Here is a 26151-nt window from a genome sequence, read left to right as displayed (position 1 = left end):
AAGTATTTCCAAAAAAAAACAAAGAAAAATCCAATTCACACCAATGTTGGTGGCAGCTTATTCCTCTACATCAGTAATGCCAAAGAGCTGCAAAATAATTGCATCAACACAATTTGCGGGAGAGGGACATACATACACATTTACATATATTTATATACCAACATATATGTATATATACACATATGTATATTTATTTATTTTAATCCTTTAACCTATAATACACAAATTGTGGCAGCAAAAGAACATTTCCAGAGATGTAAGAGTTCCAAAATTCAATGTAATCTAAAAAGTAATCTGTCTTAAAGATGTGCTCCAGATGAATAAGAAATTAATCACATGAAACATGGCTAATGAATAAAGTTAAAATAAAAAAAGCAAAGGCTTCTGTGTCATAAAAGATGAAGTAGAAGTAATTCATTCGTCATCCTGCTAACTACAGTGAAAAACACTGGAGAGAAGAAGGAAAATTGGCAGGCCACTTTGACATACAGGGAATGACACAGTGGTGAGTTCTACAGGTTTTCTTCTTTCTTCATACACCACAGACATGGTGTTGCAAAAGCCATAACCCGACAAGAAGAAGTTCAGCAAAGTAAAAAAAAAAAACAAAAAAAAAAAACGGTAGAAAAGTTTTATAAAATAGATCTCTTATCCAAACACCACAGAACAATATTGTGGTCCCACCTTCATCCACACCAACAAACGCCTATGGTGGAACCTAGACTTCCACCTCCACTGGTTATAAAAAATGTTTCCCAACCCTCCTCTCAATGAAGGTGGATCGAAGTATTCTAAGTGGTGAGCAGAGTAAGTGATGATGACCCTGTCTTTCCCCCTTTGCCATCAGTGGAGACTGTGTAGAAATTGTGCACTTCTCTTCCCAATGACATGGTGCCAGAGTGACCCTACTAGTAGTAGAGTCAGGACTGTCCCTACTCAGTGCTAAAGAAAAGTTCATCACTGACTCCAGTGTCAGTGAAGGCTGAGTGGGGAATCTGGACTTCCACTCTAACCTAGTAGTAATGAGCAGCACATCCGCTTTCCCTGCCAGAGAGGTGTCAAAAAAAGACCAACTAAAAGAGGATTAAATGAGATCCAGAGTGTCATGTATCATCTCTAAAATATCCAGGATTTCGCCTTAAAATCTACTGACATACCAAGAACCAGACATATCTCAACTTGAATGAGAAAAAGTGATCAATAGATGCCAATACCTAGATGATACAATGTTAGAAATATCTCTCTGACAAGAATTTTAAATCACCCATCATGAGATTGCCTCTATGAATAGTTATGAACACACTTGATCTAATTTATTTTAAAAAAGAAAAGCTCGGCAAATCAATAGAAGATATAAAGAAGAACGACAAAGGGAGAATAACAGAAATAATGAAATTTGAACAGAAAGAAAATAATCTGGAAAAATAACACAAAGACAGAGTCTCAGCAATCTGTGGGACTATTACAAAAAATCTAACAGCCATGTTATCACAGTCTCCAGAGACGGGGAAAAGGGCTGAGTTGGAAAAAGTATCCAAAAAAATAAAAAATATTCAAAAAATAAAATTGGCACTAGACATAAACTTACAGATTCAAAAAACTGAGCAAATTTTAAACAGTATAAACCCAAATAAAAAGAAAAATTTTGAAAGTAGACAGAGAAATAGAACCTTACCTATAGGGGGTACATTTATAATGGTAGTTAATGTCTCATCTGAATTCATGGGGATAAAAGGAAGTGGTATATTTTAAAACTGCTTAAGATAAAGAACTGGCATTCTAGAATCTATATTCAACAACAACAAAAAATGGCCTTTTGGAAAAAAAGGAAATCAAGACAGTTTTAGAAGATGAAGAATGAAACAAAAGAAACAAATCAGAAACAAAAGCAAAGGAGAATCATTGCCAGATAACTTACCCTGAAAGAATGGCTTCAGAAAAAAAATAGCTAATCAGAAATGATAAAAGCACACATTTTGGAACACCAGGAAGGAAGAAAAAGCAACAGAATGCAAAATTTGGGGTAAATATAATAGACTTTTCTTTTATTGAATTTTCTAAATTATATCTGATGGTTGAAGCAAAGAACATAATACTATCTATTGTAGCTCTCAATGAAGGTACAGGAAATATTTAAGACAGTTATAATTGAGAAAGTTTTCTGTACTTTACTTGAACTACTAAAATGTTGGCACCAGTAGATTTTTATGTTATGTTTATGTAATGTAATATCTAGAACAAATATGCTAAAATTCTGTACAAAGAGATACTTAAAAACATCATAGATAGAATAAAATGGATTTCTAAACAATGTTAAAAGTAACCCATAGGAAGAGAAGAAAAACAGTGAAATGTGAAAGAGAGCAAACAAAAAATAAAATGACAGTCATTCATAAGTCCTGACATATCAATAATTACATTATATGTAAATGGTCTAATAGATTAAAATAGATTATGTAAATACTGCCATGACTATTAATAAATCAATTTTTTAAATCCTAAAAAAAAAATCCTAGGCTCAAATGGTTTCATTACAAATTATACCAAACATTTCAAGAAGAAAGAACAATTTTGAACAAGCTTATATAAAGAGTAGAAGAGGAGTGAAGACTTCCCAATTGAGGCTAATATTACCCTGATAAAAAATCCAGATGACAAAGACCATAGAAAGAAAAGAAAAGAAGGAAGGAAGAAAGGAAAGAAGGAAGGAAGGAAGGAAGGAAGGAAGGAAGGAAGGAAGGAAGGAAGGAAGGAAGGAAGGGAGGGAGGGAGGAAGGAAAAAAGAAGGAAACTACAGAGCAATATGCCTCATAAATATAGACACAAAAATCCTTATCAAAATATTAGCAAATAAGACTATGAAATAAATAAAAGGTGTGCTCCATGACTAAATGGAGTTATTCAGGGATGCAAGGTTGGACCAATATTAAAAAATCATGAAATGTAACCCATCATATTAACAGGCTAAGTCACAAAAATTAGGTGATCTTAACAACTGATGCAGAAAAAAAGTATCTGGCAAATTTCAACAACCACTCATGATAAACATTCTTAGAAAACTAGTGAGAGGAACATTTCCAACTTAAATAATTACAAAAAAAATCTATAGTTAATATGACAATGGTGAAAGACTGAATGCTTCTTCTCTAAGATTAGGAATAAGGTAAAGCTATGCAATCTTAACACTGATGTTCAACATAGAATTAGAAGTTCTAACCAACAGGATATGATAAGCAAAGAAATAAAGGCAAACAGATTGGAAAGGAAGAAATAATTGCTTTTTGTAGATGACTATGTAGAAACCTCAAACCCCAAATATGTTTCTGGAATTAATGAGTTTGGAAATGTTATAGAGTACAAAATTAAATTTTTAAGAAAATCAATTGCATTTCTATACACTGGCAATGAACATGTGAAAATCAAAAATAAAAACGCAATACCAGTTGTAACATACTTTCCTCAAAAAGGGAAAATACTTAAGTATACATCTAATAAAGTATATACAGCACTTGTATGTTGTAAATTAAAAAATAGTGATGAAATCAGATAAGATATAAATAAATGAAAAACGTAACATGGTTGTGCATTGGAAGACTCAATAAAGGATAATTATCAATTTTCCATGAATTGATATGCATTTAACACAATTTTTAATCAAAATCCTAGCAAGATATTTTATAGCATGTACAAGATTTTTCTAATATTTATATGGAAAAGCAAAGGAAATAAAAGAGCACGTTATTTCTGAAAAATATAATAAATTGTTGGAATTATCAGTTGCCTGATTTTCAGACTCATTATAAAGCCTAGAAATCAGGACTGTGTGTTGTAAGCAAAAGGATAGACACACATATTAATAGAATAGGATGAAAAACCCAGAAACAGACCTACAGAAGAATAGCTAACAGATATTTGACAAAGGGACAAAAGCAATTCTATAGAGGAAGAATAGCCTTTTCAAGGGATTGTGCTGGAACAGTATACTAATACCCATAGGCTAAAAAATGAATTTTATCCTAAACCTCCAAATTTATACAGAATTTAATGGCATTCAGATTTAAATAAAAACATCCTACGGTATATAATAAAAGGCTAATATGCAAATTGACCGAACAGCGGAACGACCGGTCACTATGAACTCGGTCAAGGCAGGAGCTGCCCCCTGATGGTCAGTGCACTCCCACAGAGGGAGCGCCGCTCAGCCAGAAGCTGGGCTCACAGCTGGTGAGGGCAGAGGCAGTGGTGGGAGCCTCTCCTGCCTCCACGGCAGCACTAAGGATGTCAAACTGATGGCTTAAGCCTGCTCCCTGTGGACATCCCCCGAAGGCTCCTGAGCTGCAAGAGGGCGCAGGCCTGGCTGAGGGACCCCTCTGCCCCTAAGTGCATGATTTTCATGCACCAGGCCTCTAGTAAAACTGTAAAACTTGTTGAAAACTTAGGGAAAAATGTTTGTGACTTCAGCTTTGGTGAAGAGTTCTTAAACACAACACCAAAATCCATAAAACAAAGATAAATTGGACTTCGTTGATATTAAAAATGTTTGCTTGAGAAACCAAGATGGTGGCATAGGTAAACACCTAAACTGCTGCCTCACACAACAATTTCAAAACTACAACTAAAAGACAAAATGGACATCATCCAGAACCACAGGAAGGCTGGCTGAGTGGAAATTCTACAACTAGAAGGAAAGAGAAAAGCACACTGAGACTCAGAGGAGCTGCAGGAGGCAGAGGTACTGAGACACACGCGCGCTAAGAGGACTGGCAACTGAGTGCGTGGCTGGCTTTCTCAAGCAGGAGGGAGACAAAAGCTCCCAACTGCTCTGAACTCCAGTTCCGGGCAAGACTCTGGGGACCCAGACTCATTCGGGGAGAAACTGGACTGTCTGGCAGTGGGCGGAACTCAAGGACGGCTTTTTCTCAGAGGTGCTTGCAACGATTACCATGGAACTCTGAGACCCAGGGGCCTATTAGGGCAGGGCTGACGGGAAACCAATGCTGTCTGCTCCGCCCTGAGACTCCGCCCCATCAAAGGTGAGAACAGAGGCTTAGGCAAGTCTAGTCTCATAAGGGTGTCTCCAGCACAGAAGTTCTCCCAGCGTAGACACAGCTGATCCTCACAGCCAATTGGCCTGGAGGTCAATTCCTCCCAGTGATACCAACAACAACCTAGGCTTAACTACAACAAGACTGTGCACACAGCCCACAAAGTAGTGCACCAAGAGTGTCCATCTCAGGTAACTGGGGAGGCTGAGCCACTGGGCCCTATAGGATACCTAGCACACAAAGCCACTCTATCAACTCAGGGAAGCAGCCAAAATGAGAAGACAAAGAAACAGATCACAAATGAAAGAAATGGAGGAAAGCAAACGACTGGATATAGAGTTCAAAACCAAGGTTATAAGGTTTTTCAAGAATTTTATAGAAAAGGCCAATAAATTTAGCGAGACCCTCGAGGATATGAAAAAGGACCAACTAGAAATTAAACATACACTGACTGAAATAAAAAATATTATACAGAGATCTAACAGCAGATTAGAGGATTGCAAGAATCAAGTCAAAGATTTGAAATATAAAGAAGCAAAAACACTCAACAGGAAAAGCAAAAAGAAAAAAGAATCCAAAAATATGAAAATAGTGTAAGGAGCCTCTGGGACAACTTCAAGCGTACCAACATCAGAATTATGGGGGTGCCAGAAGAAAAGAGAGAACAAGATACTGAAAACCTATTTGAAGAAATAATGACCAAAAACTTCCCCCATCTGGTGAAAGAAATAGACTTACAAGTCCAGGAAGCGCACAGAACCCCAAACAAAAGGAATCCAAAGAGGACCACACCAAAACACATCAAATTAAAATGCCAAGAGCAAAAGATAAAGAGAGAATATTAAAAGCAGCAAGAGAAAAATAGTTAGTTACCTACAAGGGAGCACCTATATGACTGTCAGCTGATTTCTCAACAGAAACTATGCAGGCCAGATGGGAGTGGCAAGAAATATTCAAAGCGATGAATAGCAAGAACCTACAACCAAGATTACTCTACCCACCAAAGCTATCATTCAGAATTGAAAGGCAGATAAAGAGCTTCACAGATAAGAAAAAGCTAAAGGAGTTCATCACCACCAAACCAGTATTATATGAAATGCTGAAAGGTATTCTTTAAGAAGAGGAAGAAGAAGAAAAAGGTAAAGATAAAAATTATGAACAACAAATACATATCTATCAACAAGGGAATCTAAAAATCAAGTGAATAAAAAAATCCGATGAACAGAATAAACTGGTGAATATAATAGAATCAGGGGCATAGAAAGGGAGTGGACTGACAATTCTCAGGGAGAAAGGGGTGTGGGGGTGCGGAAAGAGACTGGAAAAAAATCGTACACCTATAGATGAGGACAGTGGCAGAGGGTAAGGGCAGAGGGTGGGGTGGGAACCGGGTGGAGTGGAGCTATGGGGGAAAAAAGAGGAACAATTGTAATAATATGAACAATAAAGATTTATGAAATTAAAAAAATGTTTGCTTTATAAAAGACCCTGTAATCAGAATAAAAAATAAATTATGGACCGGGGGAAAAATACTTGCAAACTACATATCTGATAAAGAACTTAGATTAAGAATTTATAACAAAATAAAAAATCTCAGCAGGGAAAAGAAATCTAAGTAAAAATATTGGCAAAGACCTTTCACTAACGAAAATACATGATGAAATATAAGCATGTGAGAAGATGGTCAAAATCATTAGCCACTAGAAAAATGCAAATTAAGCCCACAGAACTATAACACTGCACATCCATTAGAACAGCTACAACTAAAAATAGTGACAGTGCCAAATGCTGTTGAGGACGTGAAGCAACTGTCTTTCCCACATTGCTGGCAGGAATACAAAATGGCAGTCACTGAAAATAAACAGGTTGGCAGTTCCTTAAAACACTAACCCATACATTACTATACAACAGATCAATTGTACTTCTGGGAATGTATCCCAGAGAAATAAAAACTCATATTCACATAAAAACCTGTACCTGATTTTTCATAGCAATTTTATTTGTAACTAGAGGTCTAGTGCACGGATTCATGCACTGGTGGGGGACATGGCCTGCGGGGATCGGTCTGCTGTGGGAGCGCTGCTCATCCTGGTCAGCCGAGCAGTGCTCCCAGTGTGGGAGTGTACTGACCACCAGGGGGCAGCTCCTGCGTTGAGCATCTGCCCCTTGGTGGTCAGTGCACATCATAGCTACTGGTCAACGGGTCATTCTGGCCATTCCGCCATTTGGTCACTGGTCTTATATATATATAGATAGCCTAAAACTGAAAGCAACAAAAATGTTATTTAGTACATTCATGGTTAAACAAAGTGTAGTATTTTCATGTCATGGAGTACTATCTATACTAATAAAAGGGTAATGTGCTAATCAGGGCAGACATCTTCCGGCCATCCATCCGGACAAAGCCACAGTGGCTGCGCAGCCCAGAGCTTAGGCAGCCATGGGCTCAGGCAGCCATGAGCCCCGGTGGCTGTGAAGCCCAGGGCTCAGGCCTAGCAGCTGCCATGGCCAGCAGTGGCAGCAGCAGCTGGGTGATGGGGGCGGCACCTTCCCCTAATCAGTCTGGTCGCCTCCCACAGAGGAAGGCCAGACTGCAGCTTAGACCACAGTAGGACATCCCCTGAGGGCTCCTGGACTGTGAGAAGGGGAAGGCCAGGCTGAGGGATCTCCCCACACCAATGCACGAATTTTCATGCACCAGGCCTCTAGTTAATCAATAAAAAATAATAAAATATCAGTATATGCAGCAGCATAAATGGTTCTTAAGGGCATTGTGCTGAGTGAGAAAACCTAATCTCTAATGGTCACATACTGTATGATTCCACGTACATAACCATCTCAAAATGACAAAATTAGAGATGGAGAACTGATTCATACTTGCCATGGTATAAGGGGTTTGGGCATGACCACAAGGGTACCATAGTGGGGATCTTGTGATGATAAAGTAATTCTGTATCTTGATTATGTAGTACAGTGGTGGTTTCATGAATATAGATGTGACAAAATGATATAGAACTATATTTACATTTTATAGTATGTTTAGTTTCCTGGTTTTGCTATTAGACTATAGACATGTAAAATGTAACCTATGGAGAAAATTGAAAGAATGCTACTATGGTAGATACCCTTCAGTGCTATTTTTGCAATTTCCTGTGATTCTGTAATTACTTGAAAATAACAAAAAAGGAGACCAAAAATAAGTAAATAAAATAAGCATAGTCCATTTCAATAGGAAACTAGAAAGCCTTTTCTATTACTGTTAAACAATTATTTATATTGTACTAAGAAAAATTATTTAAAAACTTTAATATAAGGCAAATGGATAGCTGCATGTCTTATTTTTATACTTATAAATTCCATGACTCAAATTAAAATTTCAGTGGGACTTTTATTGCAATGAGACCAATTCTTATAAGGTTTACCTAGAAAAATAATATGAGCAATACTTACAAGGTATTGGACAGGAATGAAAACAAAAGAAAACACTGAAGATATATGACAGCAGTGATTTTGGAGAAAAAGCAAAGAACAGAAAGGAAGAGGGACTTGTACTAGAAGACACCAAAATATATAATAAAATTACTACAACTAAGTTTATACATTATTGACCAAAAATTAGCTTGAAGATTTTGGCACTGATTTAAAAATCCAGAAACAAAGAAAAAATTTAAAATAAATTTCACAGTACTAATAGTAGTGACACAGTATGCCAAGGGTCAAGGTTATGGGTTTAGGAATCAAGTTAAGCTTAGAAGTGAATCCTGACTCTTACATTAAATGGCTGGGTGACACTGAGAAAATTATATAACCTTCCAAAAACATCTTGCAAACAGTTTTAGTGTAGAAATGATAATACTGTTGTTGCTCTTAAAATGAGTGATGAGTATTGATACAACACACACAACATACTAAGGGCCTGATATATAGCTAGTGTTCAATAATATCTGCTATCATAATCATAACTACTTATTGAATTCATTTAACAGCAATTTTGTGAGGGCTATCTATGTTTCAAGGACTATGTGACACATTAGTAAAGCAACAATAATCATGGCAAGGAAATTTAAGAAGGATGTAGACACATGAACAAGCTGTTATGATAAAGTGAGATATTGCTATACAGAAAGTATGGGGAATATGGGGGTCAATAGGTAAGAAGCTAGATACAAGATTGAAAAGTAAAAGTACCTTTTTCTGAAGGAAGTGCTCTATAAGGTTATATATGAAAGATAAATAAGAGTGATTTAGGTGAAGGAATGGATAGAAGTGAATGAAGATTGTAAGCATGATTCAATCCAGTGGGCACATCATTTGCAAGACTGAGAGGAAGTAATTCATTCAGTATTGATATGATCCATTGACTTTTCATTCTTTCATGTGTAATATGTACATGTTTGATGAATGAAGAGGTTTAGTAGAATAGCTCACAACACATGCCTTGAGGGTTAATATAGTCTCATAACATGTTGCTTAATTATCGTGAATGGAAGAGAAATACAGAGAGAAAAGAAGAGTGCATTCTGTTTGGAGAGTGATGAAGCAAACAAAAGCTCAGTGTCAGGAGGTTTAATATGTGAATTAAAAGATCAGCCTAACAGATCATAGGGTTCTTTCTGGGACTAGCAATAGAAAATTCTGCATGAAGAGATTATAGAAAGTCTCTATTAGATTAGTATTAACCGAAAGGTAATATTTCTAGAACTTATACAGTATCCAGCCTTATAAATGTATGGGTCACAGCACAGGTTCCAGAGGTAAAAAAAAAAAAAATGCTCTTCTGAAATTCCACAGAAGAGGTCAGAGAGATCCATAACATGAATAGACCGTGAATGTATGCAGAAGTCTCCTCCAGGTTTCCTACATTAGATTTTCCCTACCACTTAACCTATCATTATAGTGACTGGCACTGCCATTATGTGTGTGTGTGTGTGTGTGTGTGTGTGTATGTTTAGTTAAGTTGTTACTTACAGTAGAGTGTGCAGTGCAATCTATATTTTGGGGTCAGAATATAGTCTACAAAAGTGAATTTAAATATTAGTTGTAATTCATAACACAACACTACACAAATGGATAGAAGTATTTAGATATCAAACCACTTCTTGACAATGTTTGCCACTGTTTTAGTAACAGCTATTAACTACCACAATGTCATAAAAGAGAATCTAATTTGTCATCATTTAGTTCTTGATGTTATTAAGAAAGGTAAATATAAACTCAGCTTGTACTGAGATGCAAAATCTAATTCAACTTTGCTCATAGGCACAGATGCAATAAATGCATGTCAAAACACTGTTTTCATAAGCAATTGAGCATTTACATTTCAGAGCAGGTTTAAGGAATTATAATTATCCAACATATAAAGCAAGAGGACAATTTCCTTAAGAAAATAAAGCTTCACCAAGACTAATAAAAATGCACTTGGGGACCTCATACTAATTTATGACAGTGGAACTGGAGATGATCTTAAAATAATATTTTCAGGAGATGAACCATAGAGTAACTTGTTCATTTTCCCATCACCAGGCAATAACTTTAAAATAATCACCTCCTATATTCACACATATAATTATTTCATGTTTCTTATAATTTCCATTAATAAGGCTTAGAAAGGCACAAATTGAAGGAAGAATGTATTGCCTTTAGTCTATAGGGGAGGATGGACTATAGGGATCTGTGTTGGGAATCACAGTTACTCTAGGAAAGGGATTGGGACTATTGTATCAAAGTTTAAGCAGTGTTCATAAAAGGAGAGTTCTCAAATATTTTGGAAGTAGTAATTTCAAAAAAGAAAAATGGATACAAGTAAGCCAATGAATGGTAAAGAATGAGGAAGTAAGAATGGGTGGTAATTTAATGCTCACCACATTTTCCATTGGTTTACCACATTCCCTAGTCTTCTTGCAGCCGGCAGTTGTACTATGACAAATTCTAGCCAATGGGCTGTGAGGAAAAGTAGCATGTGCCATTTCTAAATGAAGGCACTGAAAAGTCTTTATGTAATTATCCAGGATATCTTTACTTGTTCTGGTGAACCCGAAACCTTTGTGCTGTTATATAAAGCTCCCATTATCCTTGATCCTTGAGTAAGCACCCTTGGTGTCCCCAAATGAAAATGAAATATGACCAAAAAATAATAAAAACTAGATTACTATAAGCCACTTAAAAAAATCCAAGCCTACCCTCTCCTGACTAATACTCAGGGTGCCTAAGAACAGGGTGCTAGGATGCAACATGAATAAGTGAATCTGTGCAGGATTTCTCAGAGCTTACCACTACTGATCCTCGTCAGAGAGGCTCAAACATGGTCTATGAGTCTTGTTGACATCAGGTAAAACAAATTTAAAAACAGCATCCCTTGCACATGCCGTTTTAGAATATTTATTACATTGCTTTCAGATTTACCAAAATGTTATTGAGAGTTCCCATATACCCCATTACGGGTATCCTGTTTTCCCTAATGTTAGCATCTTACATTAGTATGACACATTTGTCATAATAATGAACCATCACTGATACATTAGTATTAATTAAAGTGCATACTTAATTTGCATTTCTTCAGTTTTCACCCAAAGTCCTTTTTCTTGTTCCAGGATCCCATCCAAAATGACATATAATTTTATTTGTCATGTCTCCTTAGAGTCCAGCCTTGGGCAAACTACGGCCCGCGGGCCGGATCTGGCTGTTCTATCCGGTTCTCTTGCTCTCCCCTCCGCTCCTTTACTTTGAATTTATATTAGTTCACACAAACACTCCATCCATGCTTTTGTTCTGACCCTCCGGTTCAGTTTAAGAACCCATTGTGGCCCTTGAGTCAAAAAGTTTGCCCACCCCTGCCTTAGACTCTGCTAGACTATGACAGTTTCTTAGGCTTCTCTTGTTTTGGATGAGCTTTGTTGTTTTGAGGAGAACTGGTTAGTTATTTTGTAGACTGTCTTACAATGTGGTGTGCATGTCTAATATTTCTTCAGAGTTAGATTATGCCTATGGATTTGGGGCAGAAATATCACACCATACCAAGGGTAAGTATTATAAAAATGACTTACCACTGATGAAGTTATCCTTAATTACCTGGCTGAGGGAGTGTTGGTTAGGTTTCCCCCTTATAGTTAATCCTCATCTCACTTTTTAATGTTATACCCCACAGAAGGAAGTCAATTTACAGCAAATTACCAGGAGAAAAAAAAAGTTTTGTTTTTATAGAGTCTATTTGTCTCTGGGAAAGCAGCAATCTGTACCTTTCAAATGTGTGCTAGGTGTCAAGATGTGATTAGATATAAATCTATTCAAACCAACCCTAAAATAAGGCCCCTTGTATAAACACACTGCACAATTAGAATGAAATGGTCACCTCAATAGTGCGCTGCTAATGAGAATTGCCTCTATGAAATGACTATATTCATTTAATTAAAAAGCCCATTATGGATCTCATTCAAAATGCTGTTCACTGAACTCTTCAAAATAAATTTAATTTGTTTTAGTGGAGTGTTTAGAAGTGTCATTTTTATTTGTTCTCAAAGATGGTAAAACAACAGGGTCTTGGAAAATATAATGAGCCATTCACCAGGAGAAGTCACAATGAATGGCTCTTACAAGTTGAGAAAGGTTTATAATCCAAAGGGAATTCATGTGGTGTTAAGAAAAGAACAAAGGCGAGATTCTGTTTAATACAAGGGAAAAAAAGGAACAATAATATAAAAGGTAAAGCACTCTTCTACTTTCTACTTATTAAGCATATTTATAAAATTGCATTTAACTACTCTAATTGTCATATCTGAGAAGGAAACAGCAGTTATATTTGTTATAGTAGTAACATGTTCAAAGAATGTGCTACACAGTTTTACATGTAATTTTCTTTTATTTAATACATGTGAGACATTAAGAAAAGGCTTTTGAAACCTGAGGAGGTATATAAAAGTTTTTAGTCTATAATAACATGAGAATAACTAATTGATGAGAAAATATTGGATAGTTAAATATATTTTACAAGAATAGCTGATATTTTAGCAGAAAAAAATGAAATTCTTACCAAATATTATACTATTCAAAAAGAAAATTCACATTGAATAAATTTTTTAAATGTAATTATAATTGGTATATAATATATATTAGTTATATTATTTTCAGGTGTACACTATAGTGATATGAAATTTTTATACCTTATAATGTAATCACTCCACTAATTCTAGTAATCATCTGTTACCATGCAAATTTATTACAATATTATTGAATATATCCCCTTTTACCCTTTCCACTCATCCATCAACCCTCCCTTCAGGTAACTATTCCTTTGGTCTCTGTTTTTCTGAGTCTGTTTTGTTTTGTTTTATTTGTTTGTTTGTTTTATTTTCCACATATATGTGAAACTATATGGTATTTGTCTTTTTATGCCTGACTTCACTTAGCATAATATCCTTTAGATCCAACCATATTGTCACAAATGGCAAGATTTCACTTTTTATTGCTGCACTAATATAAATATATATATGCGGGAGCTGCCCCCACCCTGCAGGACCCAGGCCAGCCAAAGCAGATGCCAGCGGGGGCCCCCCAATTGCCCCGCTGGTCACCCCACAGATCAGTCCTGATCTCTGGCCAGGCCTAGGGACCCTACCCATGCACGAATTTTGTGCACTAGGCCTCTCTATATATTGTATCTTCTTTATACATTCATCTATCCATGGACACCTAGGTTGTTTCCAACTCTTGGCTATTGTAAATACTGTTGCAATGAACATAGGCATGCATACTAGTATATCTTTTGAATAGGATTTAAATATGTAAGCAGACACTACCCCAAAATAATATTTCAACTGAGTTTTGGGAAGCAAGGAGATAAAGAGTTGTAAATGATTTAGTAGTCTGGAGTGAAGTGCATTACAAATATCTACAGAGAGGATTCTAATAAGGAAAATGCCTATTTGTCCCACTGATCACCTCATAAAACCCATAAGAAATAATAATGGACGGTGGGAGACTGGTGCTAAAATGTGTTGAAAAGGCCTAGTTATTTTTGACCACAAGAAACAGGGGGATAAGTCTATAGATCAGCAGAGCTGTGAGTCTCTGTACCAGGCACCGTACAGTGCAGAGATAGGTTAAGCATCAGAGCCCTCTCCCAACTCTTCCAGTCTGTTTCTTGAAAACAAGTCAGAGTCTGGAAGATGGCTGAATAAACTGTACTATCCAGAAGAAACAAACAAAAATATTGAAAAACTGATGTTGTTAGGGGAGAGCCCTCCCACCTCCAAATGTTATAACCACTTTCCTCTTGATCTCTGTACAGTGAAGCCAACAGAAAACAAAATTTGCCATATAAACCTTCCAATAAGCTTTCTAGTGCTTCAATTACTACTGAAGTAATCCCCCAGAAAGTAGAAAATGAAATAATTGAAATTAAAAAAGAATATAGTAGAGAATGTAAAATAACCCAGACGATCCAACATATGACTAACGTAGAGAAACAATATATTCCAGTTTGTCCTGGTCAGTCCTGTTGAGAAGTGTTTTCCAGCATACCTATTGATAATGCCACTTTCAAATTCAAAAATATTCTAGTTTGCACTATGAATAATATGATCACACTATTAGACAATTAGAATTTCCAAAATGAATAAAAAATAGTAAAGCATGAGAAAAAGTTTCAGTAGGTGGTGTTAAAACATCAGTGCATGAATATTACATAGAGGATTCTAAACATCTTCAGATGTGAGAAAACACTACATAAATGTCCCTATGAAAATGATTAGGCACCTGAACAATTTAAGTAATTTTTCCTTCTAAGTCTCTGGCTCTTATCTCTTCATTTTTAATCAGCTTATATTCTTTTCTGTCTAGTTTTGTTTCCTTCAACTTAATTCAAAGCCTTTCATTTTTTTTTCTATATTTTAATTTCAGATGATTTGATCCATACACAAAATTTTATATTCATCAATGAGTCAAATGACTTTTAAATTTGTATTTTCGATTCATATTTTTCTTCTAAGTTCCAGGTTCCAATATATCCAAATGCTCATTTGACATTTTCACTAAAAAAATAAAATCTCAACACCATAATTCCATATGATAATTCCCTCTTCCTTTCATTACCTCCAGGTCCAACCTGGCCTTCTTCAAGGAATTTTCTTCCCTGGATGGTACCACAAAGTACAATTTAGGCATCAGAAGGTGGACTTCTTGGAGTCTTCTGGACTCTTCTCTCTCACATACAATTACAAAGTTGTTTTGTTTTGTTTTGTTTTGTTCTGTTTCCCTCCTGAATACCCTTTGTATCTCTCTCAATATTTGCATTGCCACTCCTATCACCCTGCTACTGCTCTCCTCTGAACTCCTGAAATAATCCCCCAACTATATTAGTAATCTCCACAAAACATTCTTCTTACTTCCCCTCCAATTCATTCTACAACCTATAGACCTAGCAATCTTTCTTAAAAACAGATGTGATCACATCAGTTCCTTGCTTCAAATCTACTAAGGCCATTCTAATTTCTCTTAAAACTATTTTTAAAAAAATCTTACAAGGGCTGAATTAATTTGTCTTCTCTCTACATTTGGCCCCTCCAGTATTTGCTCCATAGTGGACTATACATAATGACCATTTTTAATTTCTCTCATTCAATGGTGCTCAACGTATGTTCCCCAGATCAGCAACAGCAGCATCACCTAAGAATTTGTTAGAAATGCAATTTGTGCAATTCTTGAACCCTTCCCCAGGCCCACAGAATCATAAGTCTAGAGTGCAGCTCAGAAATGTGTGTTTTAACAAGCCCTCCAGATAATTTCAATGCACTCTAAAGCTTAAGAAAAATTCAAAGTTTTTCCCTACTAATTCCTTGACTTGCAATTGTTGCCCTCTTCCCCCTTTCTTACTGTCTACTTGTTTTCAATATTTCAGTTAAAATTTTATTTCTTCTGAGCATCTTTACTGAAGATCTAGTTTTGATTTCCTTATTATAAACTCTCACAGCTTTCTAGATATTTTTATTCAAATCACCTATCACAGTGTGTGATAATATATTTGTGTGATTAGTTGATTGATGTCTACCTCCTCCACTACACTTTGAAAAACAGGAGGCCCTGGCCCTGGTTAGATTAACTAATAATTTATCAAGAATGGTAGCTCAGCCCTGGCTGGTGTAGCTCAGTGGATAGAGTGTTGGCTTGTGGACAGAAGGGTTTTGGGTTAAATTCCTGGTCAAGAGCATACACCTGGATTGCAGGTTCAACCCTGGCCCTGGTTGATCGGGGTACATGCAGGAAGCAGCCAATCGATGTGTCTCTCTCACATCAGTGTTTCCCTCTTTCTCCATCTCCCTCTGTTCCTCCCTTTCAGTCTCTCTGAAAATCAATTGGAAAAATATCCTCGGGTGAGGATTAACAAAAAACAACAAAAAAAGAATGGTGGCACATATAATATATTCAATAAATATTACTAGGTTACAGTGAATACGTTAAATATAGAGATAAATGGTGGTAAAACAAAGTAAAGGAAGACAATTAGCACACTGTAATATCAATGACAAGCATTCACTGATTTAAGTAAGACAGTAGATTATATGTCATTATATAAAACTTACTGAATCAAAACAAAGTATGTGCCAAAAATTCTGTCAGTACCATTTACCAATATAAATGAAATTCAAAGATACCATTTGCTGATAATCACGAATGAGTTTAATGAAAGAAAAAAAGTGCATAGTTATACAAAGCATGATTATACGGTGCTCACTTGTAAATAAGGACCTTTGTTAAATATTTTTTTCCTTAATTTCTTTTTCTTTCAGAGCACAAAGAGCTTTGTTCAATCTGTGCTTTCTTGCATAGGGTTTATATTAAAATTTTTTATAATGTTCAACAGAAAACAAATAATAAAAGAGACTGAATAGTTAGATGTTTTATCTTCGGGAACAGTGATTTATTGGAAAGAGCTTAAACTAAACTCCTGGAGCCCTGATTTCTTAGACTCTGAATCATGTTGCCTGGTTACTAAACTATATGGGTACCTCATGGAGGCCCACGCTTGCAACACCAATTTAGCTGCATCTTTCCTACCTGTGATTGCCAAGAGACACAGAAGTTGAGGTCGTCTGGTCGCAGGCGTGCACTGGAGTGGAAAGATGCTGACCAGACCTGAACTGTGACACATGTCTGGATTGACTGATAAGGCACCACTCATTCATCTGCCTCCCTCAGCCCAGGCTTGTTCACAAGTAAAAACCTCTATCTTAATAACTTATGCATTTGGGTCACTGGTGTTAAGCAAGAAAGGGACAGCTTAGGAAAAATGACCTAAAAAATTGAAAAGTTAGGGTTTAATTAAAATTAAAAAAAAATTTAAAAAAAATATACTAGGTCTTGTTCCCAGTTTTTCAAGGAAGGTTGTGAAATTGCATCCTGTGGGTCTTCTTTCTGTATGTCCACTAATAGGAGATTATTTAGACCTAGGTCTGCCCATGATGACTGGTGTGAAAATAAGGTCACTCTTGTTTGGTTATCCTCCAAATGCCCTTTTCTATGAAAAAGATAATTATGATTTGGTGTGGTACTAAACATATGGTAAAAGGCTGTGTGGGATTAATATCTATGAAGGCATTTTCTAGAAGAAATGTCTACTCCTCTTTGGGAGCCGGACTCTCAAGGATCCTCATTTCATAGCCCATGTTAGTCTTCCTCATTGTGATTTGACTATTTACATTTTTTAGTTAAATTTATTGGGGCGACAGTGGTTACTAAGATTATATAGGTTTCAAGTGTGTATTTCTATATACATGATCTGTATATTACATTGTGTACCCACCACCCAAAGTCAAATCTCCTTTCGTCACCACATATCCCACCCCCTTTTCTCTTTACTACTCTCCCACCCCCCTTCTCTCTGTGAGAATAAACAAGTCATCTTTTCTGTTAAAGAACAGTTTAGACAGCCACCATGTTGGACTGCATGACCTGGCAGCCACCATGTTGGCCGCATGACTTGCAGCTCCCCTGGGGGCTGCCATCTTGAAACGGCAAAGGCCAACTCCTCCCTTTGAATTAGCCAATGGTGAAAGACTGTGCACCTGAGCTCCAATTAAGAGTGAGGGACAGGTCACATGTGTCAATCAAGAGTGAAGGACAAATCACGTGTGTCAAGATTAAAAAGCCAAGCAGACCGCCTGCTAGGTGTGTGCATGCTTCCAAACCATGTGCTGTGCACGCTCCTGCCGGAGTAAAGATGTTTGCCTTGCTGCCTGGCTCCCGAGTCTGCTTTGTGTTCTACCAGGAGCCCTGCATGCGGGGCTTGCCTTATTTCTTACATCTCTGGTAATCACTGTACTGTTGTCTGTGACTATGAGTTTTGTTTGTTTGTTTTTCTTGTTTATTCACTTGTTGCTTTCAGTTTTATACCATTTACATTCCTTATACGCTCCACACTGCCCTTTTCTTACTTCACCCCTCATTAGCTACACAGAGTCTAGAACATGAAACAGCTTCTAAAAGATCCTCCTGATTTCTGCTGCCTCTACTCTAATTCATTTGCCAGACTACTACACACCCAACATTTTTACATTATCATTCTGATTATGCCATTTGTCTATCCTTCCATGGTTTGCTACCACTTACTGTCACTTAGTGGTCAAATATCTTAGTAAAGAATTAAGTGTTCTGTGACCTAGTACCAGTGTGTTTGTTCATTTTTATCTCCCATGAAAACATGCTCCACCACCCAGCCCTATGCATACTTACTTCAGAAACACATGTAATTCAAACATATTAATATTGTTCAAATTTCTTTGACTATGTCATGTTGTTTAACACCTCCATGCTATTATACTTGCTGTACTCATTTGCCAAGAATATCCAATTCCCTCTCTAAGGTTTTGTGCCTCATTATTCCTTAGCCTTCCTTCAAGTTTTCTAATGTCCCACCTCTTTTTAAAACTTTCCAAACCATCTCAATCAGCTCTTCTTAATAAGCACAGCTATTATTCCTTCTGTAACACTCTAATTTTCTCCATGCATTATCAACACATGACATTTTATGTAGATTGTGTGGGGTTTTAAACTTAATTTTGTGTCTTCCTCCATTAGATAGCTCCTTAAAGACAGTGAAATAGGAATTTTAGGAGTGAAATAGGCAGGTTTAGGGAATTTTTAAAAATTAAAGGCATCCTTGGAGAAAGCACAAACTACTGAGCAGCAAAAAGTTACATTTCCATGAGACAAGGGAACTGGGGGTGGCAGGAGTTACATTTCCATAAGCTAAGAGAACTGGGAGTAGCCAAAAGTCTATATATACAAAATAAAGAAGGAGGGCCTCACATGTCCCATGTGAGGTTTGACCTTTGAGCTCAGGAGTTGCTGTAGTGACCAAATCAAAGGGGAATAGTAGCCAATCAGAGGGAACAACGAGGCACAAAAAAACTGTAGCCTTTATAAACCAGGGAAAAGGGAACTCGGTGGGACTCTTTCCCCCTCCCCACATGGGAGTCTGTGCTTGTTCTTCAGTATATTTCTACCTTTGCTATACTATCTTCCGTCCATGGTTTCATTCTTTGACTCCAACAGACAAAGAATCCAGGGAAGCCATCCTGCTCAGAGGAACACTGTGTGTTCCAATTCAAAAATCCCATATCAACAGCAATGTCTGGCAACTTTATAGCCAGTCCCATGACTAGAAAGACCCTCAGTAAGTATACCAATTAATAACTTAAAAATTACTACAATAGAATAATTTGCACTTATAATTCACATTACATTAGATTGAACTGGGACTCTGTCATATTTATCTTTATATGTCCAGTGCCTTCTCAAGACCAATCAGATTAGAAATGTTCAATAAAACAATTTGAATAGATGAATCAGGGGGTAAAAAACATGTTAACTTTCTGAACTAGACATAAGCAATATCGTAATGCAGAAATACTTGTCTTCCGTCCTCACTCACCTTACCTATTAAACACCCTTTCCCCTGCCCAAGTTCTGTATTGTACCCATTCTCATTGGTCTCTGCTTCTTCTTTCTCAAACCCAAGATAGATAATCCTTGCCACCTGTGACTTTTATTGAGTTGCTTGTTAGTTGATGACTCAGGCATATTAGCACTTTAATGGGAGTGTCTTGAAAAATAGAAAGATTTAAAGGTCCCTTAAGAAAATCATGAAAAGGGATTTTCAAGCAATTTCATTAACCTAATAATAGCTGTCTGTAAAGGTGTGGAAGGCAGAGAGAGGAGTAAGAGGCAAAGGAAAGGAGCAGCAAGTCACTTTGCCTGAGCTGGTAGTTTCCATGAAATGAGGTCATTAAACAAGTGTTTTCCTCACCATGGCCAAGTCCTTGACCATCAGGAAGTGAGCTTATAAATATTGAGCTTTTTTTTTTTTTTTTACAAGATGCATATTTATTATTCAGAATTATAGAAAACCATATTTTTACATAAGATTTTATGATTTGACAGTTTTAAAGTCATGTATTTTATAGTACAAAGAACTTTCAATGGCATATTTTTTTTTTTAGTGAATTTTATCTTAACATTTCATTCTGTGGCATAACAAATTATAATGGGACCATTTTTAATCAACTTGTTTTTTCATCCTGGTAATTTCCATGTCTATTTGGGACATCCATTAAAGTCAATATCCTTCATTTAATGGAAGATTTCCTTTTGAAGTTGCTACATTTTTCTGTCTAAATTAACAGTGAGGATATGTAATGGATGTGTTAAATAGATAATGCTATTAATGGGAAAACTGCATAAATTAAACACAAGCCTGATAATTTTAAGACCATCTGTTTTATTTTCAACAGTTCAGATTCTCTTATGTAATGAATAAGAACTCTGAGCAACAGACCTCTACCCTGAATTATCTATTTTCCTAAATGTATAATCACTATAGCAAATATTTCAGTCACTAAACCAGATTTTTATTTTGATATGGATTTAGCAGAAGGAAGAGAATAAGCTCAATCTCATATGGACAACACCTTCACACACACAAAATAAATAACCCAGGTTATAGTTAGATTTTATGTGGGAGTTGTTATTTAAGAAACCTTTAACATGAACAGTGAATTAAGAAATTTCAGGAAATTAGATTTAAAGTTTAAGAATGTTTAAAAGGACTAACAAGCAAAATTCTCTGTTCTAACTTTCTACTTCCCCTTTAGAAACAAAATATAAAGACCAACATATAAAAGAACCCCTACAATTTAAAATATATTTTTGAGGTTTTCTGTTTTGCTTTTGACATCTTCAGGCTTTTAGAAGTAGATCGAATTTGTGAGATTCTTAAACTGATGATTATATATTTATCAGCTATTGATTTTACAAAATATAGGGCTAGTTATATATACTAATGTTCTGTAACCAGAATTTTTTTTCTCCTTACTGATATGGTAAATGTGAGATGCCTATTTCTTACTTATTTTAATAATAAGAGAATTCTTAAGAAATGACCTTCACAAAAAATATTTTGTTAGTTGCGCCTAAAAATAGAGGTTAACAGTGTTTAGAACCATTAATTTGATTTCTCTGGCAGCATTTATGTTCACTCTGAGGAAATAATGCTAAATTTTATATTTCCAGAGACCTCATACTCTTGTTATTTTTTGCTTTCTCTCTCTTTTTCTCTTCTATATGTGGTCACACACACACACACACACACACACACACACACACACACACACACAATGTTAAGCTTTTTGGTAACCAAGCAGGAGATTTTTCTGTTGCCCATTCTAAATTTTAAGAGACCAGACAATCTATCACACAAAGAAAAGGTTAATGAGCATCTACATGAGCTAGAGCCCAAGAGTTTTAATGTTCATTCAGTGATTTTAAATGCGGCCTTGGATTCCTGCTATGTCTGTACCTGTGGAAAAATATCTCAAACTGCAGAGGACCATGGCGAAACCATGGGCATAATAAAGGTGGTGGTGTTTGAGTGATAAATGTGCTCACCTAACTATCCATAATTTTTATGAATATAAGTTTTTAAAGAAACAACAAAAATGCTTCCTAATTAGTATTTTGAAATATTTTATATCTCTGTGTGGTTTTGTTCCTAGTGTACTTAAACACTAAAATTTAGGTATTGAATCAGTAATTTTCAAGTAACATTAATAAATCCAAATTACAATGTGTCAAAAGGTTCTGACCAAAAAATTCTGTTATTGCTATTATATTAAATGTATGACCTTAGAGGCTTTTCAATGATATTATTATCATAAATAGCTTTTGGATTATTAATATAATGATCCATTCACAACCTCATGAAAGCCCTGCATATTTAATTACTAAAATGAATATAAAGTGAGCCACAAACAAGTTAACGAAAAATTACAGTCACTAGGTCCTTTCATCTTTCCTACATTGAAAAACTTAGATATCTGGACAGAGTGTGCAGTTGGAAAGGAAACCTCATTGTGCATGGGTTCCATTCTCTTATCCATGGGTACCATTGCATGTGTCCGGCTCTGTGAGGGCCCCTAAGGACAAAAGATGGACATTAATGTGCAAGAACATTAGAAACACATACTATCCAAAAGCCAAAGTTTAAATCTTAAAAGAAAGAGGAAGAGAAGAGACAAGAGAAAGAAAGGGAAGGGAAAGGAAAGGAATGGAAAAGGAGAGGAGAGGAGAGGAGAAGAAAGAAGAGGAGAGGAGAGGAGAGGAGAGGAGAGGAGAGGAGAGGAGAGGAGAGGAGAGGAGAGGAGAGGAGAGGAGAGGAGAGGAGAGGAGAGGAGAGGAGAGGAGAGGAGAGGAGAGAATGGTTGCTATGGATTATTTAAACTCATTCTGATGTATATGCATAAACCACTCTGGCTGCCTATAAATAATCACTTCACTTAAAACTTCACAGCCCTTCTCTGTGCCACACATTTAGTGCCCACCTACACTCATTTACATTTGTTATTTGCTCCTACAGGGATTTCTTTATAATTTCCAGATAGATCATAAAACCTCTTAGATGTGGTTGGTATTTTATAATGTTTTGATTCTCCCCTCCTTCCAAAGCATGGATCAATCTCTTCCATAATTGGGGCTAAATAAATATTTGTTTATTTTTTATAGAACCAAATATAGCCTCATGCAATCAATAGAAGCTCAGAAAATATTCTTGAATGTAGTTTAAAAATATAACTGGTAATAAGACAAAGTTATTCTGTAGGGATATGTTATTGTGCAAAAGTATTCCCCAAATAAAAGTAGAAGCATACAAATGGATTCAAGAGGCTTACTACTACATAAATAGTAGTAGGACCTTTAAAACTATTGTATCTCTTGTTTGGCTTCCAGAAGATCTATAGGAGTAGATAGGTTTCTAGACATCTACAAATGCACTCCTCCCTGGACCTCACCTATGCTCATTTTTACTCAACAGGTGTTATAGTGCCCAGCTTTTAAACTGCTATTAAATGTAGGCATTAGAAAGTTCATGCATGCTGAAGGTTAATGTGACATAAATGGGAAGAGATAGATAATATAGATAAAGAGATAAAGATAGATAAAGTGATGCATAAGATAATGAAATAATTTTTAGAGGTTATTTCTGGGAAATATTGTTGATATGTTTTCAGTTTTTAGCATGAGCTTGCACTGGAATTCCCTACACTTAAGATGATAATCCTTTCCTATTAAGGCTTTAGGAGAGAACTGATTTTCAAAATTGGTAATTAAATGAGAAATGCAAAAGTCATTGAGTTGAGAAAAGTTAAATGACTTAAATATCAGGAGTACAGGCAAAACAATAATCTATATATATATAAGGCTAAAATGCTAAGTGTCCCTCCAACCTTCCGACTGGTTGCTATGACATGCACTGACCACCAGGGGGCAGATGCTCAACACAGGAGCTGCTGTGATGTACACTGGCCATTTAAAAAGAAATGGTACCACGGACCTGGTGCAGACAAGGCAATACTCAGCTTCCCCCCAAGTGGGACAAAGGCCCCGCCACCACCCCAGAGCCACACCCCACCAAATAGCAACTGACGCTGACAAGACCCCATGGCGCAAAATGCGGCCCATAGCCCAGCCCAGCCCAGAAACGGTCACTGTGGGCACCAGGTAATGATGTCACATAGCAATGCCCGGCTTCCTCTCCCTAGCGACTAGCCTTCTTGCAGTTTCTTCAGCCAAGGAACACGACTTGCTTGATAGACAGGTGCAAACATTTTACACCTTAACCAAACGTATGTGAAGCATTTTCCCATGCCTCATCTCATTTGATTCTCACAGAAGTCCTGGAGTAGGTAAATGGGAGACTCGGTGGAATCCTATTTTCTTTTCATTAGCTGGAAAACGCAGATTTAGAAAGTTTAGAAACCTGACCTGACTGAAAAGAAGTAAGAAATGGTGGACCTTGAAAATGACTTCAGGTTTTCTCACTGTGCAGAATAGAGTCAAATACTGCTGCAGTTAAATATTTTACCCTTTGTTCTCCCTGTGTGATCTACAATAATAATCTGCTTCGTGTTGATATTTACTGCTGTGTTGCTGACAATTACCTGAAAGAGAAGGTGGGGTGCTTCACTGGGCTGGAAAAAGTTTAGCTAAATCAGAAAGCAGGTCTAATTAAGCAAGTTTGTTCTATATCTATAAAAGGCTAAGTTGACTTGTGCATGTTCGATACATATAAAGCTCTTGCTGGTGCCAATCACACGCATGTGTTTCTATCTGTCATTGTCGATTGTGAATTTGGTTGACACTTCTATTATAGAGAAAGGGCAAACAGCAATATTAAAATATTTCTTCTAATTTATTTCCTCTCAATGTGCATGAATCAGTGCACCTGGCCACTAGTATAGATAGATAAATAGATAGATGATAGATGATAGATAGATAGATAGATAGATAGATAGACAGACAGATAGATAATTTATAAAAATCTATCCTCACCTACTGCTCCTGAAGTATGTTATATTAAAAAGTTCCATATTATTCTCTACACTTATTATTAAATCATTATTCTAATTATTAAAAACTGGTTAATGGGAGGGTTTTTGATTACCCAAAAATCTTCCAAACTGCTCACTTCAGAGTCTCAAAGAATTATACTGTGCAAATATGTAGCTAGGAGAAGAGAGGAGAGAGAGAGAAAGAGAGAGAGAGAGAGAGGAAGAAAGAAAGAAAGAAAGAAAGAAAGAAAGAAAGAAAGAAAGAAAGAAAGAAAGAAAGAAAGAAAGAAAGAAAGGAAGGAAGGAAGGAAGGAAGGAAGGAAGGAAGGAAGAAAGGAAGAAAGGAAGAAAGGAAGAAAGGAAGAAAGAGAAAGAAGAAAGAAAAGGAAGGAATGGGGGAGGGAGGAAGGAATCAAGTCAGAGGAAGTATATATAGACATAAAATTACTGTAAACTTAAAGATACTTTTAAAATATATTTTTATTGATTTCAGAGAGGAAGGGAGAGAGAGATAGAAACATCAATGATGAGAGAGAATCATGATCATCTGCTTCCTGCACAGCCCTACTGGGGATCAAGCTCGCAACCTGGGCATGTGCCCTGACCAGGAATTGAATCATGACCTCCTGGTTCATAGGTCAATGTTCAACCACTGACCCATGCAGCCTAGGTTTAAATATATTTTTTAATCTTACATATATTACATATATTTAATTTTATAGTAGTGAAATTACTGCTGGAGTAACTTATGCAAGGAAAATGCTTAGAAGCAAGAAACAGTATGGGGGATTGAAACAACCTTGTATTCTAGGAATGAAGAGGTAGGAGAGCTGTCTGATAAAGATAAGGAGGGACTCAGCAAAGCCAAACAAATATAATGAGAAGAGGCCATATTCAGAGTTCAGGGAAAGAAGGCAGGGTGCGAGCAAGCATTCTTGTTGCTTTGTCCTTAAAATTACGGCCTTATATCCTCCATGGGTATTCTGTGCTTTTGTATGTTCATTATTTAAAACAGAATAGTAAAGGCTAGTGACTTACAACAACAGAGCATATGTCAGGACAGAAGGAGCAATCCAAAAAGTTCATTTTAAAATAATTGTCTATCATGTGGAACATACCTCATTTTCTAGCCTTCACGCTTTGAAAAAACTTACATTTGAAAGCAATTACGGACAGCGACAATGGTACACAGAACATATTTTCTTTAAAAAAAAATACTATTTGAAGTCCCC

The 26151-nt window shown here is 36.4% G+C and overlaps 1 protein-coding gene across 2 annotated transcripts in view; it reads right to left on the bottom strand.

The window, feature by feature from the left end:
- The window catches only part of LRRTM4 (leucine rich repeat transmembrane neuronal 4), a 745526-nt gene that overhangs the window by 456854 nt on the left and 262521 nt on the right, over nt 1-26151 (bottom strand). The gene's annotated exons all lie outside the window — the stretch shown is intronic.

This window comes from Plecotus auritus (genome assembly GCF_963455305.1).
Source record: "Plecotus auritus genome assembly, chromosome: 8".
NCBI lineage: Eukaryota > Metazoa > Chordata > Mammalia > Chiroptera > Vespertilionidae > Plecotus > Plecotus auritus.
The sequence above is the reverse complement of the archived record's forward strand: the minus strand, read 5'-3'. Positions and strand labels throughout refer to the sequence as shown.